This window comes from Bufo bufo, chromosome 6, assembly GCF_905171765.1.
Source record: "Bufo bufo chromosome 6, aBufBuf1.1, whole genome shotgun sequence".
Taxonomy (NCBI): Eukaryota; Metazoa; Chordata; class Amphibia; order Anura; family Bufonidae; genus Bufo; species Bufo bufo.
In genome coordinates this window covers 202,400,424-202,417,777 of record NC_053394.1, presented here as the reverse complement: position 1 = coordinate 202,417,777, position 17,354 = coordinate 202,400,424, and positions in this window count along the sequence as shown.

Genomic DNA, 17,354 nt, shown 5'->3' with positions numbered 1-17,354 from the left:
CCCTGACTCCCTCCGTATTAAGTGCAGGGAGCCGGTGGTCGTGTCCCCTCACTATTATAGGGTTTTCAGGTGTCACTCAGTCGAGGTATGTGGACATGCAACTTTCTATCATTGAGATCTTTTCATGGGCTGAGCAGTCAGGGAGAGCTCTAGGGCTTTAATAGGGCTCACCCTTTTGTTCCTTAGTTTGGGATCAAGTCAGTCGGATCTTTATTTGTTACTTCTTGTTATCTGCAACACCATCCGTGACATTATAAACCGCCAAAACCGTCTTAAGCATGGATCCGGTTTCAGCCTTGACGGACCGCATGCGGGGTCTTTCACTGGAGGTTGCAGAGATCCGTAAAACTGTATCTCAGTTTCAGGTGACCGGTTCTGCTTGCGTTCATGGAGTTTGTTCTGAGCCTAAGATCTCACTTCCGGAGAACTTCTCTGGGGGTAGTGAGAATTTTGTTTGTTTTAGAGAGGCTTGCAAACTCCATTTTCACCTACTTCCCCATTCCTCTGGTGATGAGGAGCAGCGGGTGGGGATCATCATCTCACTGCTCAGGGATACCGCTCAGTCTTGGGCCTTTTCGCTGCCGGTGGGGGCACGGCCCCTCCGATCAGTGGATGAATTATTTGTAGCCCTGGGTCAGATATATGATGATCCGGATCATATTGCTCTGGCTGAATCTAAACTGCGTCTTTTATGCCAGGGTAAACAGTCCGCAGAGATAGACTGTTCAGAATTTCGGAGATGGGCAGCTCATACTGGTTGGAATGATGCTGCACTCCGAAATCAATTTTGCCATGGTCTTTCAGAGGGATTGAAAGATTCATTTGCCTTTCATGAGAGACCTACGTCCTTGGAGTCTGCCATGTCTCGGGCCGTTCGTATTGACAGGCGTCTTAGAGAGAGAGGAGAGATCACTCCTTCCTGTCATACTCAGTCCAAGGACAGTGGGGCGGTCTCATTCAGTGCACAGGGGTCTCAGTCTCTCTCAATCCCCTCTGAGCAGGAGCCCATGCAGCTGGGTTTGCTTGCCTCTAACAACAGAGGATTCAGGAGGGTTTGTTTCTGTTGTGGAGGTATAAATCATTTGGCAAATGTTTGTCCCTCTAGGAGATTCAGGGAGTTTTTTGAGAGTAATAAAGAAACAAAAAGAAAAAAGTCCTCTAAAAACGTTCCATCTGTTACTATTGGCAAGGTTGATGCGGAAATTGAAGGTTTTCCGTTTGCTTGTAGTTCCCGTTTTGTCCTACCTGCCAAGCTGGCGCTAGAGAGCAAGAACATTGTTTGTGCGATTTTTGTAGATAGTGGAGCAGCTGTCAATCTCATTGATAATCAATTTGCTATAACACATGGTTTTCAGGTATGCACTTTGGGAAAGGACATACCTGTTTTTGCTATCGATTCCGCTCCACTTTCTCAAAAATCGTTAAAGGGCATAGTTCACAATATCCGTTTGACTGTGGATGATGCTCATGTTGAGGATGTGTCATGTTTCGTCCTAGGCAGATTACCTACTCCTCTAGTGTTGGGGCTACCCTGGCTCACTAAACATAATCCCACCATTGATTGGCAAGCGAGGCAAATAAATGGTTGGAGTCATTTTTGCAGAGAGAATTGCCTTTCGACATCTCTTTCAGAGGTTTCTACTAAGACTGTACCATCTTTTCTCTCTGAATTTTCGGATGAGTTTTCTGAGAGTGGTGTTCAGGAGCTGCCCCCTCACCAGGAGTACGATTGCCCCATTAATCTCATCCCAGGCGCCAAGCTGCCTAAATCTCGTTTATACAATCTCTCCCAACCTGAAAGGGTCGCTATGCGTACTTATATCTCTGAGAGCCTGAGAAAGGGACACATACGACCCTCGAAGTCACCTGTTGCCTTTTTTTTTTTTTTTTTTTTTTTTAAGAAAAAAGATGGTTCTTTAAGACCAAGTCTGGATTTCAGGGAGCTGAACAGTATCACAATTTGTGACCCTTATCCGCTTCCTCTGATCCCGGACCTGTTTAACCAGATTGTTGGGGCTAAAGTTTTTTCCAAGTTTGATTTAAGAGGGGCATACAACCTGGTCAGGGTCAGAGAAGGGGACGAATGGAAGATAGCCTTCAATACCCCTGAGGGCCATTTTGAGTATTTGGTTATGCCTTTTGGTTTGATGAATGCTCCAGCCGTCTTCCAACATTTTGTGAACAGCATTTTTCATCATTTTATGGGGAAATTTGTACTAGTGTATCTAGATGACATTTAGATTTTTTTCTCCTGATTTCAAAACTCATAAGGACCACCTACGTGGTCATTCTGCGGGAGAATAAATTGTACGCTGAACTGGAAAAATGTGTGTTTGCGGTTCCAGAAATTCAATTTCTGGGTTTTCTTCTCTCCGCTTCTGGTTTTCGCATGGACCCCGAGAAGGTCCGCGCTGTGCTTGATTGGGAGCTTCCTGAGAATCAGAAGGTGCTGATGCGCTTTTTAGGTTTTGGCAATTATTACAGGAAGTTCATTTAGAATTATTCCTCTGTTGTTAAGCCACTCACTGATATGACTAGAAAGGGGGTAGATTTTTCCTCCTGGTCGGTAGAGGCGCGTGAGGCCTTTTCTAGTATCAAAGACAGTTTTGCTTCCGCTCCCATCTTGGTACAACCTGATGTCTCTCTGCCCTTCATTGTTGAGGTGGACGCTTCTGAGGTGGGTGTGGGTGCGGTCTTGTCTCAGGGTCCCTCTCCTGCCAAATGGAGACCGTGTGCTTTTTTCTCAAAGAAACTCTCCTCCGCAGAGAGAAATTACGATGTGGGAGATAGGGAATTGTTGGCCATCAAGTTAGCTTTTAAGGAATGGCGCCATTGGCTAGAGGGAGCCAGACACCCTATTACCGTGTTTACCGACCATAAGAATCTGGCCTACTTGGAGTCAGCCAAGCGTCTGAACCCGAGACAGGCCAGATGGTCTTTGTTCTTTTCAAGGTTTAATTTTGTTGTCACGTTCCGACCCGGGGGTTAAGAATGTGAAGGCGGATGCCCTGTCACGTTGTTTTCCGGGAGGGGGGAACTTTGAAGACCCGGGTCCCATTTTGGCTGAAGGGGTGGTTGTCTCTGATATTTATCCTGAATTAGAGGCAGAGGTTCAGGCAGCCCAGCCAGAGGCTCTTGATCTTTGTCCTCCTGGGAGGTTGTTTGTGCCTCTCGCTTTACGACACAAGGTTTTTAAGGAGCACCACGATACTGTCCTTGCTGGGCACCCGGGGGGTAGTACCACAGTGGATCTCATTGCTCGGAGATTCTGGTGGCCGGCTCTTCGTAAGTCGGTTGAGGGTTTTGTGGCAGCCTGCGAGACCTGTGCTCGTTCCAAAGTCCCTCATTCACGGCCATCAGGTCCTCTCCTCCCGTTACCCATTCCTTGCCGTCCTTGGACACATCTGTCCATGGACTTCATTACGGACCTGTCTCGTTCCTCGGGGAAGACTGTGATTCCGGTGGTGGTGGACCGTTTTAGCAAAATGGCGCATTTCATTCCTTTTCCTGGGTTGCCCAATGCTAAAACGCTGGCGCAGGCATTTATTGATCACATTGTCAAATTACAAGGTATTCCTTCAGACATAGTCTCGGATAGGGGCACGCAGTTTGTTTCCAGATTCTGAAAGGCTTTCTGTTCTCGCTTGGGGGTTCGGTTGTCATTCTCTTCTGCTTTCCACCCGCAGTCGAATGGCCAGACAGAGCGGGTCAATCAGAATCTGGAGACACATCTGCGCTGATTTGTGGCGGAGAATCAGGAGGATTGGTGTTCTTTTTTGTCCCTTGCTGAGTTTGCTTTAAATAACCATCGTCAGGAGTCCTCTGATAAGTCACCATTTTTTGGTGCATATGGGTTTCATCCGCAGTTTGGGACATTCTCTGGAGAGGGGGCTTCTGGTTTCCCTGATGAGGAGAGATTCTCCTCGTCTTTGTCATCTATTTGGCAAAAGAGTCAGGATAATCTAAAGAGCATGAGTGAGAGATATAAGCTGTCATGGTCTTACCTTCTTGCTGTTCTCCTTCGTTTGACATGTGCTGGCGGCCATCTTGGTTTCTGGGTTTCTTGTAGCCTTCCACCCTGCGGCTCCTCCTTCCCACTGGGAGGAGCTGGATGCCTAGCTCATATATATAGGAGGTCTGTGGCTTCAGTTTCTTGCTTGGTCCTCCTGTGTTCACATGCTTCTAAGACTGCTGCTGCTTCTGGTTCCTGATCCTGGTTTCGTCTGACTACCCTGCTGGTTCCTGATCCTGGCTTCGTCTGACTACCCTGCTGGTTCCTGATCCTGGCTTCGTCTGACTACCCTTCTGGTTCCTGATCTCTGGCCTCTCAAAGACTCTGCTTCGGTTTCACCATTCGTTTGGACTTTTGCTTTACAGCTTTATTTTCAATAAAGCCTTCTTATTTTCACTTATCTCTTGTTGTACGTCTGGTTCATGGTTCCGTGACATAAGCGTGTGGCGGATAAGAGACGTGTGCCTGGTCTGGACCTGAATGTTGGTGATCTAGTGTGGTTGCCTACTAAGAATATCAAATTGAAGGTTCCCTCCTGGAAGTTGGGTCCTAAGTTTATTGGGCCTTACAAAATCTTGTCCGTCATCAATCCCGGTGCCTACCGTCTTGATCTTCCTCAGACTTGGAAGATCCATAATGTTTTTCAAAAGTCCCTATTAAAACCTTATGTCCAACCCACCGTACCCTCCTCTTTGCCTCCACCTCCGATTGTGGTTGATGGTAATCTTGAATTTCAGGTCTCTAGGATTGTGGACTCCTGAGAAGGTGGGCTCTGAGTGTCCGGAGTCCACTCGTAGAGGGAGGGGTACTGTCACCGCCAGATCTCAGAGAAGTTCTGACAGACATTCTTCAGTACCTCCTGCATGATGTTCTTTTGTTTTGGTTTCATTTTGACATCTCTTCTCCCTCTCCCAGCTGTCATCTATTAGCAGTGATTGCCTCCCTTTATATCCCCTCCCATACTGCCTCACTTTGCGGTTTATACTACTTCCTGGATTGTGCTCACTGCTAGAAGTTGCTACTGATGGTTCCTCAGATAAGTCTATCCCTTTATTTGTGTTTTCCTGTTGGCTTGATTCTAGGTGACCCTGACTCCCTCCGTATTAAGCTCAGGGAGCCGGTGGTCGTGTTCCCTCACTATTATAGGGTTTTAAGCTGTCACTCATTTGAGGTACGTGGACATGCAACTTTCTATCATTGAGATCTTTGCATGGGCTGAGCAGTCAGGGAGAGCTCTAGGGCTTTAATAGGGCTCACCCTTTTGTTCCTTAGTTTGGGATCAAGTCAGTCGGATCTTTATTTGTTACTTCTTGTTTTCTGCAACATCCGTGACAGTAAGCGAACCCCATAAAACATTGTAGTGAGGGGCTACAGGTGAGCAGACCGTATGAAACATTGGAGTTGAGGGCCTACAGCTGAGCAGACCATATGAACAATTGGAGGTGAGGGTCTACAGGTGAGCGAACCCCATAAAACATTGTAGTGAGGGCATACAGCTGAGCAGACCGTATGAAACATTGTAGTGAGGGCCTTATGGTGAGCAAACCCCATAAAAAATTGTAGTGAGGGCCTACAGCTGAACAGACCGTATAAAACATTGGACGTGAGGTTACTGAAGGTAAGCGAACCCCATAAACATTGTAGTGAGGGCCTACAGGTGAGCAAACCGTATGAAACATTGGAGGTGAGGGCCTACAGCTGAGCAGACCATATGAAATATTGGAGGTGAGGGTCTACAAGTGAGCGAACCCCATAAAACATTGGAGTGAGGGCCTACAGCTGAGCAGACCGTATGAAACATTGTAGTGAGGGCCTGAAGGTAAGCAAACCCCATAAAACATTGTAGTGAGGGCCTACAGCTGAGCGGACCATATGAAACATTGAACATGAGGTTCCTGAAGGTGAGCGAACCTCATAAAACATTGTAGTGAGGGCCTACAGGTGAGCAGACTGTGTGAAACATTGGAGGTGAGGGCCTGAAGGTGAGCAATCCCCATAAAACATTGTAGTGAGGGCCTACGGGTAAGCAAACCCCATAATACATTGTAGTGAGGGCTTACAGGTGAGCAAACCCCATAATACATTGTAGTGAAGGCCTACAGGTGAGCAGACCATATGAAACATTGGAGGTGAGGGCCTACAGGTGAGCAGACTGTATGAAACATTGGAGGTGAGGGCTTACAGCTGAGCAGACCGTATGAAACATTGGAGGTGAGGGCCTACAAGTGCCGAACCCCATAAAACTTTGTAGTGAGGGCCTACAGCTGAGCAGACCGTATGAAACATTGTAAGTGATGGCCTTATGGTGAGCGAACCCCATAAAACATTGTAGAGAGGGCCTACAGCTGAGCAGACCGTATGAAACATTGGAGGTGAGGGCCTGAAGGTGAGCAAACCCCATAAAACATTGTAGTGAGGGCCTACAGGTGAGCAGACCGTATGAAACATTGGAGTTGAGGGCCTATAGGTGAGCAGACCATATGAAACATTGGAGTAAGGGCCTACAGGTGAGCAGACCATATGAAACATTAAAGTTCCATGGGTACTAGCAGAGAAAACAGTCTCCATCTCCTCCTCCGCTTCTTCACGGTCCAATTTGTGCTGAGAAGACGAACTGTGGGTGGTCTGAGTATCACCCTGTGAAATGTCCTCCCCCAGTTCCTCGTCTGCCACATTCAGAGCGTCGTCCTTAATTGTGAGCAACGATCGTTTGAATAGACACAGCAGTGGGATGGTTACGCTGATAATAGCGTTACCACCCTTTGTTTACCGTTGATAGCTTTAGGATGCTTTATGCAAGTTGTAATTGTATTTTATTGTGATTATAAATAAAAGATGGCCGAGGTCAAGTGGACTGAGGGGAAGAGGCGGCGACTCCTCATCGTCTTCATCTTTTGCTACTTCTACTCCTGGTGCACGGGGGGATTTTTTAGCGAAGGGTACCCCCTACCAACTTCGAGACCGAATAAGGACAGGGAAGGATTAATTGAACAAAATGAGTTACAGATAATTAACCTCTCCTCCCAGACTCTTAGTATTACTGAAAGTCCTGTTTTGAAGAAGGGACTGTCCTTTGTTTCCACCACAAGGTTCAGTCCCTTTACCTGGATCAAGGATCTCCATTTATTTGCCAGAAAATTGAAATGGCACAAATTCATGAAAAATAGTAACAGACGTGTGAACAATTGGGAATCCAGGACCGGGATTTTATAGATCTATCTTTCACCGACTTGCGTCCAAACAGTAATAGGTTGCCACCACCAATGAATTATGACCACATTGATATCTTTTTTACAGATGGCGACTACTGATATTGAGGGTATCAATTCCTCCGCACGGCCATTTAGTAATCTATCTGGGCCAGAGATGGAGGCTTTGTTATGTCTTGAAAAAGACACCTCAATAATAATAAAACCGGCTGATAAGGGTGGGAACCTGGTCGTAATGGACAGTTGTCAGTATAAATGTATGTGTGAATGTTTACCGTACTTAGCGACCGTGATTGCTATCGCATTCTGCCAGCTGACCCCACAGATACATTTCTGGGAATTTTAGTAGGTATACTAGACAAAGCACTCTATAAAAAAAATCATAAGTGAAGCTGAGTACTCTTTCCTTAAACCAAACTCACCACAGCTACATTTTACGGGCTACCGAAGATCCACAAAGGTCTGACCCCCTTAAAGGGTCAACCAATTGTTTCAGGGGTAGACTCTATTACCCAGAATTGTGGAATCTATATTGACAAAATTTTAAAACCCTTTGTGTCAGCTCTTCCATCATACACAAGGGACACAATGGACTTTCTCAGAAAGATTGAGACCATCAACATAGATCCATTGTGTTCCCTTGCTAGCATTGACGTTGAATCGTTATGTAGTTCCATCCCTCATTCAAATGGTCTTATGGCAGTAACAGAGTTTTTGAAAACTAGAGCGGTTAGCTTTAACGCACACAATGACTTTGTCCTCACGTTGCTTGAATTTGTGCTTATGCACAATTATTTTCTGTTTGATGCCAGGTTCTTCCACCAGCTCAGGGGGACCGCGATGGGGAGCCCCTGTGCCCCCACTTACGCTAATCTCCTCCTGGGCTGGTGGGAGGATAAGTTGGTTTTCCCTAACGTGCAACCATGGTGGTGTGAAAAAAATAATCTTCTGGACTCGTTATATTGACGACGTGTTTCTCATTTGGAGTGGTGACTTGGATCAATTTAAGGGATAAAAGATTACAGAGGCTCTACTGTCAGCAATTCACGGACTGGTGCTCTCTCCAGATGGCAGTACCTATTGCCAAAATATTGGATATACTATAGAGGTTCAAAAGGTGGAGGGCACTCAATGGCTGGGTATACAGGTAAACAATGGATATCAGATGCAAATGTGGTGTGTATAATAGAGTATTTATTAATAGAATAAAATATATATATGTTTATATATATAGCACCACTGGGACTTGCAATATCAGTGATGAATTGGCCACAAATGGGATGAAAACATATATACACTGCATGCAGAATTATTAGGCAAATGAGTATTTTGACCACATCATCCTCTTTATGCATGTTGTCTTACTCCAAGCTGTATAGGCTCGAAAGCCTACTACCAATTAAGCATATTAGGTGATGTGCATCTCTGTAATGAGAAGGGGTGTGGTCTAATGACATCAACACCCTATATTAGGTGTGCATAATTATTAGGCAACTTCCTTTCCTTTGGCAAAATGTGTCAAAAGAAGGACTTGACAGGCTCAGAAAAGTCAAAAATAGTGAGATATCTTGCAGAGGGATGCAGCACTCTTAAAATTGCAAAGCTTCTGAAGCGTGATCATCGAACAATCAAGCGTTTCATTCAAAATAGTCAACAGGGTCGCAAGAAGCGTGTGGAAAAACCAAGGCGCAAAATGAACTGAGAAAAGTCAAGCGTGCAGCTGCCAAGATGCCACTTGCCACCAGTTTGGCCATATTTCAGAGCTGCAACATCACTGGAGTGCCCAAAAGCACAAGGTGTGCAATACTCAGAGACATGGCCAAGGTAAGAAAGGCTGAAAGACGACCACCACTGAACAAGACACACAAGCTGAAACGTCAAGACTGGGCCAAGAAATATCTCAAGACTGATTTTTCTAAGGTTTTATGGACTGATGAAATGAGAGTGAGTCTTGATGGGCCAGATGGATGGGCCCGTGGCTGGATTGGTAAAGGGCAGAGAGCTCCAGTCCGACTCAGACGCCAGCAAGGTGGAGGTGGAGTACTGGTTTGGGCTGGTATCATCAAAGATAAGCTTGTGGGGCCTTTTCGGGTTGAGGATGGAGTCAAGCTCAACTCCCAGTCCTACTGCCAGTTTCTGGAAGACACCTTCTTCAAGCAGTGGTACAGGAAGAAGTCTGCATCCTTCAAGAAAAACATGATTTTCATGCAGGACAATGCTCCATCACACGCGTCCAAGTACTCCACAGCGTGGCTGGCAAGAAAGGGTATAAAAGAAGAAAATCTAATGGCATGGCCTCCTTGTTCACCTGATCTGAACCCCATTGAGAACCTGTGGTCCATCATCAAATGTGAGATTTACAAGGAGGGAAAACAGTACACCTCTCTGAACAGTGTCTGGGAGGCTGTGGTTGCTGCTGCACGCAATGTTGATGGTGAACAGATCAAAACACTGACAGAATCCATGGATGGCAGGCTTTTGAGTGTCCTTGCAAAGAAAGGTGGCTATATTGGTCACTGATTTGTTTTTGTTTTGTTTTTGAATGTCAGAAATGTATATTTGTGAATGTTGAGATGTTGTATTGGTTTCACTGGTAAAAATAAATAATTGAAATGGGTATATATTTGTTTTTTGTTAAGTTGCCTAATAATTATGTACAGTAATAGTCACCTGCACACACAGATATCCCCCTAAAATAGCTAAAACTAAAAACAAACTAAAAACTACTTCCAAAAATATTCAGCTTTGATATTAATGAGTTTTTTGGGTTCATTGAGAACATGGTTGTTGTTCAAAAATAAAATTAATCCTCAAAAATACAACTTGCCTAATAATTCTGCACTCCCTGTAGTCGGATATACTGTAGATATATCTCTCTCTATATTGAAATTACCTACTCATACAGGTGATCAATCTGTATAGAGATATTGATAAAACATATTCAAGTGCACAGAAAGAATAGGAATAATCGCATAGGAATAATCGTATAATAAGCAGATTATAAAATTGAATCGCATTAAGACAAATGATTAAAATCGCATAAAAGCTGTTAGTGAGAATCGTATAGGAAAATCGTATAATAAGCAGATTATATAAAAAAATCGAACCACAGTAAGACAAGTGATTAAAATCGAAATATAAATCGCATAAAAGCTGTTGGTGATATTGATACTTGCTATCTTGCACTTGTGTCCCGAATAAATATTAGCAGCCATATGGATAGAGGAACAGTCTTACCCCATTAGTTGTGGGTCTCATATGGCGGCTGTGGGCAGGTTCTGTATATACGATATCCTGGTCTATGTGGGCGATAATCCGGTCCTAGATGGCGTTGGTGCGCACGTGGTTTGTTGCTCCCTCGGCGTCTCTCTCCGCTGTGGCGTCCTCGACTCCTGGCTTCTCCTGCTGCGTCCCACATGGTAGAGGATAGCGTCCCACGTGACCCGGAAGAGTAACTAAGTTACTGCAGTCAGCTGGTTGATTACGTCAGAGATTTGTGTCGACTCTGTAGATATCGGCTAGCAATTTTCCTTTATATAAAAGTTTTCAGCTTATTGCATTATCAAAGTTCCATTTAAGTCCATATACTGTCTGTCCTATACCAAACGCGTTTCGGTGCACTCTTGCACCTTCATCAGTGGTGGACAGTATTACTGATCTCCTTCCTATTTATAGGGGAGGGATCATTAGAAAGACTAAGACACTGGTAAGATGTGGAGTGTCATATATCTTCTATATGAAAAAGAATCTTCATATAAAAGAGAGGATAAAAAAAAATATATAAAAATATATTATCCTTCAGGCGGACATAAAAACGCCTCTAAGTTCTTTTTATCAAGTATCTTAATTTGATTTGTGCAAGCAGTGAAACAAAGGAACAATTGTATATGCAAAATATATAATCGTTTATTATAAAAACAAAGAATATAAAAACAATACAACTGCAAAACAAATGATGAAGTTACAACGTAACACTCAAAATGTACCACACGGTGGTGTTAAAACACCCCTATCTGATCAGCACAGTATGATTTATTGATTCATGACAATCAGTGTCATACTTTTAACAAACGGACTCATATACCAAGAGAAACTTAGGATCTTCTGTTATCAAACAGGCTACAACAATAAAACACGGATTTACAGGAAAATAACTGTTATCCCTTGACTCTGTTTTCCTATGACCAATCAAAAATATATGATATTAATATGATAAAATATTCAGCTCGGCAATCAGACTAAGGAAAATAACTTTCCAAGGGTTTAGTCCTCTTTTCAAATAATGTCAGATCTTCCATTAACAATATGCATCTTTGCTATGAGAATAATCAGCATTATGGAGGCACCTAACACTATACACTCACCTAAAGAATTATTAGGAACACCTGTTCTATTTCTGATTAATGCAATTATCTAGTCAACCAATCACATGGCAGTTGCTTCAATGCATTTCGGGGTGTGGTCCTGGTCAAGACAATCCCCTGAACTCCAAACTGAATGTCAGAATGGGAAAGAAAGGTGATTTAAGCAATTTTGAGCGTGGCATGGTTGTTGGTGCCAGACGGGCCGGTCTGAGTATTTCACAATCTGCTCAGTTACTGGGATTTTCACACGCAACCATTTCTAGGGTTTACAAAGAATGGTGTGAAAAGGGAAAAACATCCAGTATGCGGCAGTCCTGTGGGCGAAGATGCCTTGTGGATGCTAGAGGTCAGAGGAGAATGGGCCGACTGATTCAAGCTGATAGAAGAGCAACGTTGACTGAAATAACCACTCGTTACAACCGAGGTATGCAGCAAAGCATTTGTGAAGCCACAACACGCACAACCTTGAGGCGGATGGGCTACAACAGCAGAAGACCCCACCGGGTACCACTCATCTTCACTACAAATAGGAAAAAGAGGCTACAATTTGCACGAGCTCACCAAAATTGGACTGTTGAAGACTGCAAAAATGTTGCCTGGTCTGATGAGTCTCGATTTCTGTTGAGACATTCAAATGGTAGAGTCCGAATTTGGCGTAAACAGAATGAGAACATGTATCCATCATGCCTTGTTACCACTGTGCAGGCTGGTGGTGGTGGTGTAATGGTGTGGGGGATGTTTTCTGGGCACACTTTAGGCCCCTTAGTGCCAATTGGGCATTGTTTAAATGCCACGGGCTACCTGAGCATTATTTCTGACCATGTCCATCCCTTCATGACCACCATTTACCCATCCTCTGATGGCTACTTCTAGCTGGATAATGCACCATGTCACAAAGCTCGAATCATTTCAAATTGGTTTCTTGAACATGACAATGAGTTCACTGTATTAAAATGGCCCCCACAGTCACCAGATCTCAACCCAATAGAGCATCTTTGGGATGTGGTGGAACGGGAGCTTCGTGCCCTGGATGTGCATCCCTCAAATCTCCATCAACTGCAAGATGCTATCCTATCAATATGGGCCAACATTTCTAAAGAATGCTATCAGCACCTTGTTGAATCAATGCCACGTAGAATTAAGGCAGTTCTGAAGGCAAAAGGGGGTCCAACACCGTAATAGTATGGTGTTCCTAATAATTCTTTAGGTGAGTGAATATTCCCACAATATGGGAACTCTTGGCTATATACCGAGAGAAATATCTTATTAATATCATGAGTAGTAGGCAAAATATATGTTACTGGGTCAAAGGTAGACAGAGTTCAGATGGAACCAGTTCTGAAGAACTTTCCTAGTAATCCAAAAAGAATAATACAAGTTTCTTCTGGTAAAGTTTTTTTTTTGATTGAATGAATGGATGGATCAATGGATGTATGGATCTTTTTCTCTAGTTTTCCCTTTTTTCCTCTTGCTAACTTTTTTATGCTACTCCGCACACGAGTAATTATTCCCCCCCTTATCTAAGAATCATCCCCTTTAGATTATGGATTCCCAATCAGGTAGGGTGGGTGTATTCGCATGCTAATAACATCATGACGTTATCTCAACTCCTAATATGGTATAAAACAAATAATGAAATAATATAATGTTGCCCATCTGCCTCCAGATGGCACTGCGGTACTGTAGGTGAACATCCCAACTTTTAAGCATTAAAATTAAATATCTAATAATATGTTTATATGACTTTGTTGACCTTCCTTACCATAAATCATTGAGGAAGGTCTTTTCCTGACACTTTTAATTACCTATATCCTGGACTTGTTGGAGTTGACTGTCTTCTCCTATCTTTTTGAAATATAGGTTGACTTGGTGAAAGTTTTATATAGCGGCTTTGATGCTTGGCATCGGAACTTGTACATTTCATTTATCTACATCTATGAATAACTATTATTTTGAAATGGCATTTACTTCTCCCAGAAATCCAATTAACTTAAACTTATCTGTTTCTGTACCTTCTAAATGGTAAATACATGGTATAACATATATATAAATCGATACATTGTTACACATAGATAACACATTATATGAATTATTGATTAACATATGTTGTAAACTAAATATACCATACAGAGATATATATAATATAATTATGAATATATAAATTGAACCTCTTATAGCAGGTGTGCCCCAAGGATATGAGTTCCTTATCAAGTAACCTTGTTCCCTCCAGACAGACATGTTTTAGGGAGTTGGCATACTCCTTACAGATGGTCTCATATCTTTATCAATAACTTTTAATACAATGTCCGTTTATGTCCACAATTATATTTTTTATATAGACTGAACTTGCCACGAACTCATCTTGGCTTCCTCAGCCATATAATATAACTTTGGTTCAGGCTGATCTTATTCTTAAAGGCAATGAGATGAGCATTCATTTTGATTATAATGTTATTAGATAATATTGTATGAAAATACACAACAAATCCCCCTTCATTCCAAAATATTCCATAACGTGTGAATGTGTTTGGATGCATAAAAGGGCTTTTCATATGTCTTCTTCTAAAGGTTGGGTGCGTGAACCTTGTTTGTACCATAACTTGGCCAAAGTCTTTTTGAAGAATCTTATCCAACGCACCACTTGGATGGTTAACAAACTTAACCATCCTATTATGATGATAAACAATATGCCCCATATATAATCTCCCCCCCGTGTCCAAACGGAGGGATACAATATATCATTGTCCGCTGGCGAATACTGTAATGTGTCCATGGTGACGTTGTCCTTCCTGATTACCATTCGAATAGTATGGCTAGGTTTGTTATCTAGCAAAAATCTTAAGTCTGGGTTTATGGCAATCTCCTGGTTTTGGAAGGCATCAATACTCTCCACTTCTCCCTCAATGTCCTCTAGGTCAACAGGATATAGAGTACGATTTCCAATCATAATCCTGGAATTTTGAGGTACTTTTATAATGGATACACGAGAAGGCAGTGCGATGACTTTCACCATTACGTGGTCATTTGAGAAAACAGTCATGTCTGGTAGGCAAGTACTAACAAGCCACTTATTTTTAATTAAGACCGCATTTACCACGTTTCCCTCCTAGATTGTTGACAGGGTCACCTGGCACTTTTCTGATCCATGTTTCTCGTATTCAAGGCCACACAACGCGTTAGTCGCATCATAGTTAAATGGATCACCCTCGCATTGAAAATTGTTGTCCCGGAACATCACACAATTATCCATAATTGGGACAGAAATCCACTCCGGTTTCCATGGTTGGTATGCTACAATATCAGGAGCTTGGATTCTAACGTGAATGTTCTCTTTCGATTTCTGTTGAGACATTCAAATGGTAGAGTCCGAATTTGGCGTAAACAGAATGAGAACATGTATCCATCATGCCTTGTTACCACTGTGCAGGCTGGTGGTGGTGGTGTAATGGTGTGGGGGATGTTTTCTGGGCACACTTTAGGCCCCTTAGTGCCAATTGGGCATTGTTTAAATGCCACGGGCTACCTGAGCATTATTTCTGACCATGTCCATCCCTTCATGACCACCATTTACCCATCCTCTGATGGCTACTTCTAGCAGGATAATGCACCATGTCACAAAGCTCGAATCATTTCAAATTGGTTTCTTGAACATGACAATGAGTTCACTGTATTAAAATGGCCCCCACAGTCACCAGATCTCAACCCAATAGAGCATCTTTGGGATGTGGTGGAACGGGAGCTTCGTGCCCTGGATGTGCATCCCTCAAATCTCCATCAACTGCAAGATGCTATCCTATCAATATGGGCCAACATTTCTAAAGAATGCTATCAGCACCTTGTTGAATCAATGCCACGTAGAATTAAGGCAGTTCTGAAGGCAAAAGGGGGTCCAACACCGTAATAGTATGGTGTTCCTAATAATTCTTTAGGTGAGTGAATATTCCCACAATATGGGAACTCTTGGCTATATACCGAGAGAAATATCTTATTAATATCATGAGTAGTAGGCAAAATATATGTTACCGGGTCAAAGGTAGACAGAGTTCAGATGGAACCAGTTCTGAAGAACTTTCCTAGTAATCCAAAAAGAATAATACAAGTTTCTTCTGGTAAAGTTTTTTTTTTGATTGAATGAATGGATGGATCAATGGATGTATGGATCTTTTTCTCTAGTTTTCCCTTTTTTCCTCTTGCTAACTTTTTTATGCTACTCCGCACACGAGTAATTATTCCCCCCCTTATCTAAGAATCATCCCCTTTAGATTATGGATTCCCAATCAGGTAGGGTGGGTGTATTCGCATGCTAATAACATCATGACGTTATCTCAACTCCTAATATGGTATAAAACAAATAATGAAATAATATAATGTTGCCCATCTGCCTCCAGATGGCACTGCGGTACTGTAGGTGAACATCCCAACTTTTAAGCATTAAAATTAAATATCTAATAATATGTTTATATGACTTTGTTGACCTTCCTTACCATAAATCATTGAGGAAGGTCTTTTCCTGACACTTTTAATTACCTATATCCTGGACTTGTTGGAGTTGACTGTCTTCTCCTATCTTTTTGAAATATAGATTGACTTGGTGAAAGTTTTATATAGCGGCTTTGATGCTTGGCATCGGAACTTGTACATTTCATTTATCTACATCTATGAATAACTATTATTTTGAAATGGCATTTACTTCTCCCAGAAATCCAATTAACTTAAACTTATCTGTTTCTGTACCTTCTAAATGGTAAATACATGGTATAACATATATATAAATCGATACATTGTTACACATAGATAACACATTATATGAATTATTGATTAACATATGTTGTAAACTAAATATACCATACAGAGATATATATAATATAATTATGAATATATAAATTGAACCTCTTATAGCAGGTGTGCCCCAAGGATATGAGTTCCTTATCAAGTAACCTTGTTCCCTCCAGACAGACATGTTTTAGGGAGTTGGCATACTCCTTACAGATGGTCTCATATCTTTATCAATAACTTTTAATACAATGTCCGTTTATGTCCACAATTATATTTTTTATATAGACTGAACTTGCCACGAACTCATCTTGGCTTCCTCAGCCATATAATATAACTTTGGTTCAGGCTGATCTTATTCTTAAAGGCAATGAGATGAGCATTCATTTTGATTATAATGTTATTAGATAATATTGTATGAAAATACACAACAAATCCCCCTTCATTCCAAAATATTCCATAACGTGTGAATGTGTTTGGAATGCATAAAAGGGCTTTTCATATGTCTTCTTCTAAAGGTTGGGTGCGTGAACCTTGTTTGTACCATAACTTGGCCAAAGTCTTTTTGAAGAATCTTATCCAACGCACCACTTGGATGGTTAACAAACTTAACCATCCTATTATGATGATAAACAATATGCCCCATATATAATCTCCCCCCCGTGTCCAAACGGAGGGATACAATATATCATTGTCCGCTGGCGAATACTGTAATGTGTCCATGGTGACGTTGTCCTTCCTGATTACCATTCGAATAGTATGGCTAGGTTTGTTATCTAGCAAAAATCTTAAGTCTGGGTTTATGGCAATCTCCTGGTTTTGGAAGGCATCAATACTCTCCACTTCTCCCTCAATGTCCTCTAGGTCAACAGGATATAGAGTACGATTTCCAATCATAATCCTGGAATTTTGAGGTACTTTTATAATGGATACACGAGAAGGCAGTGCGATGACTTTCACCATTACGTGGTCATTTGAGAAAACAGTCATGTCTGG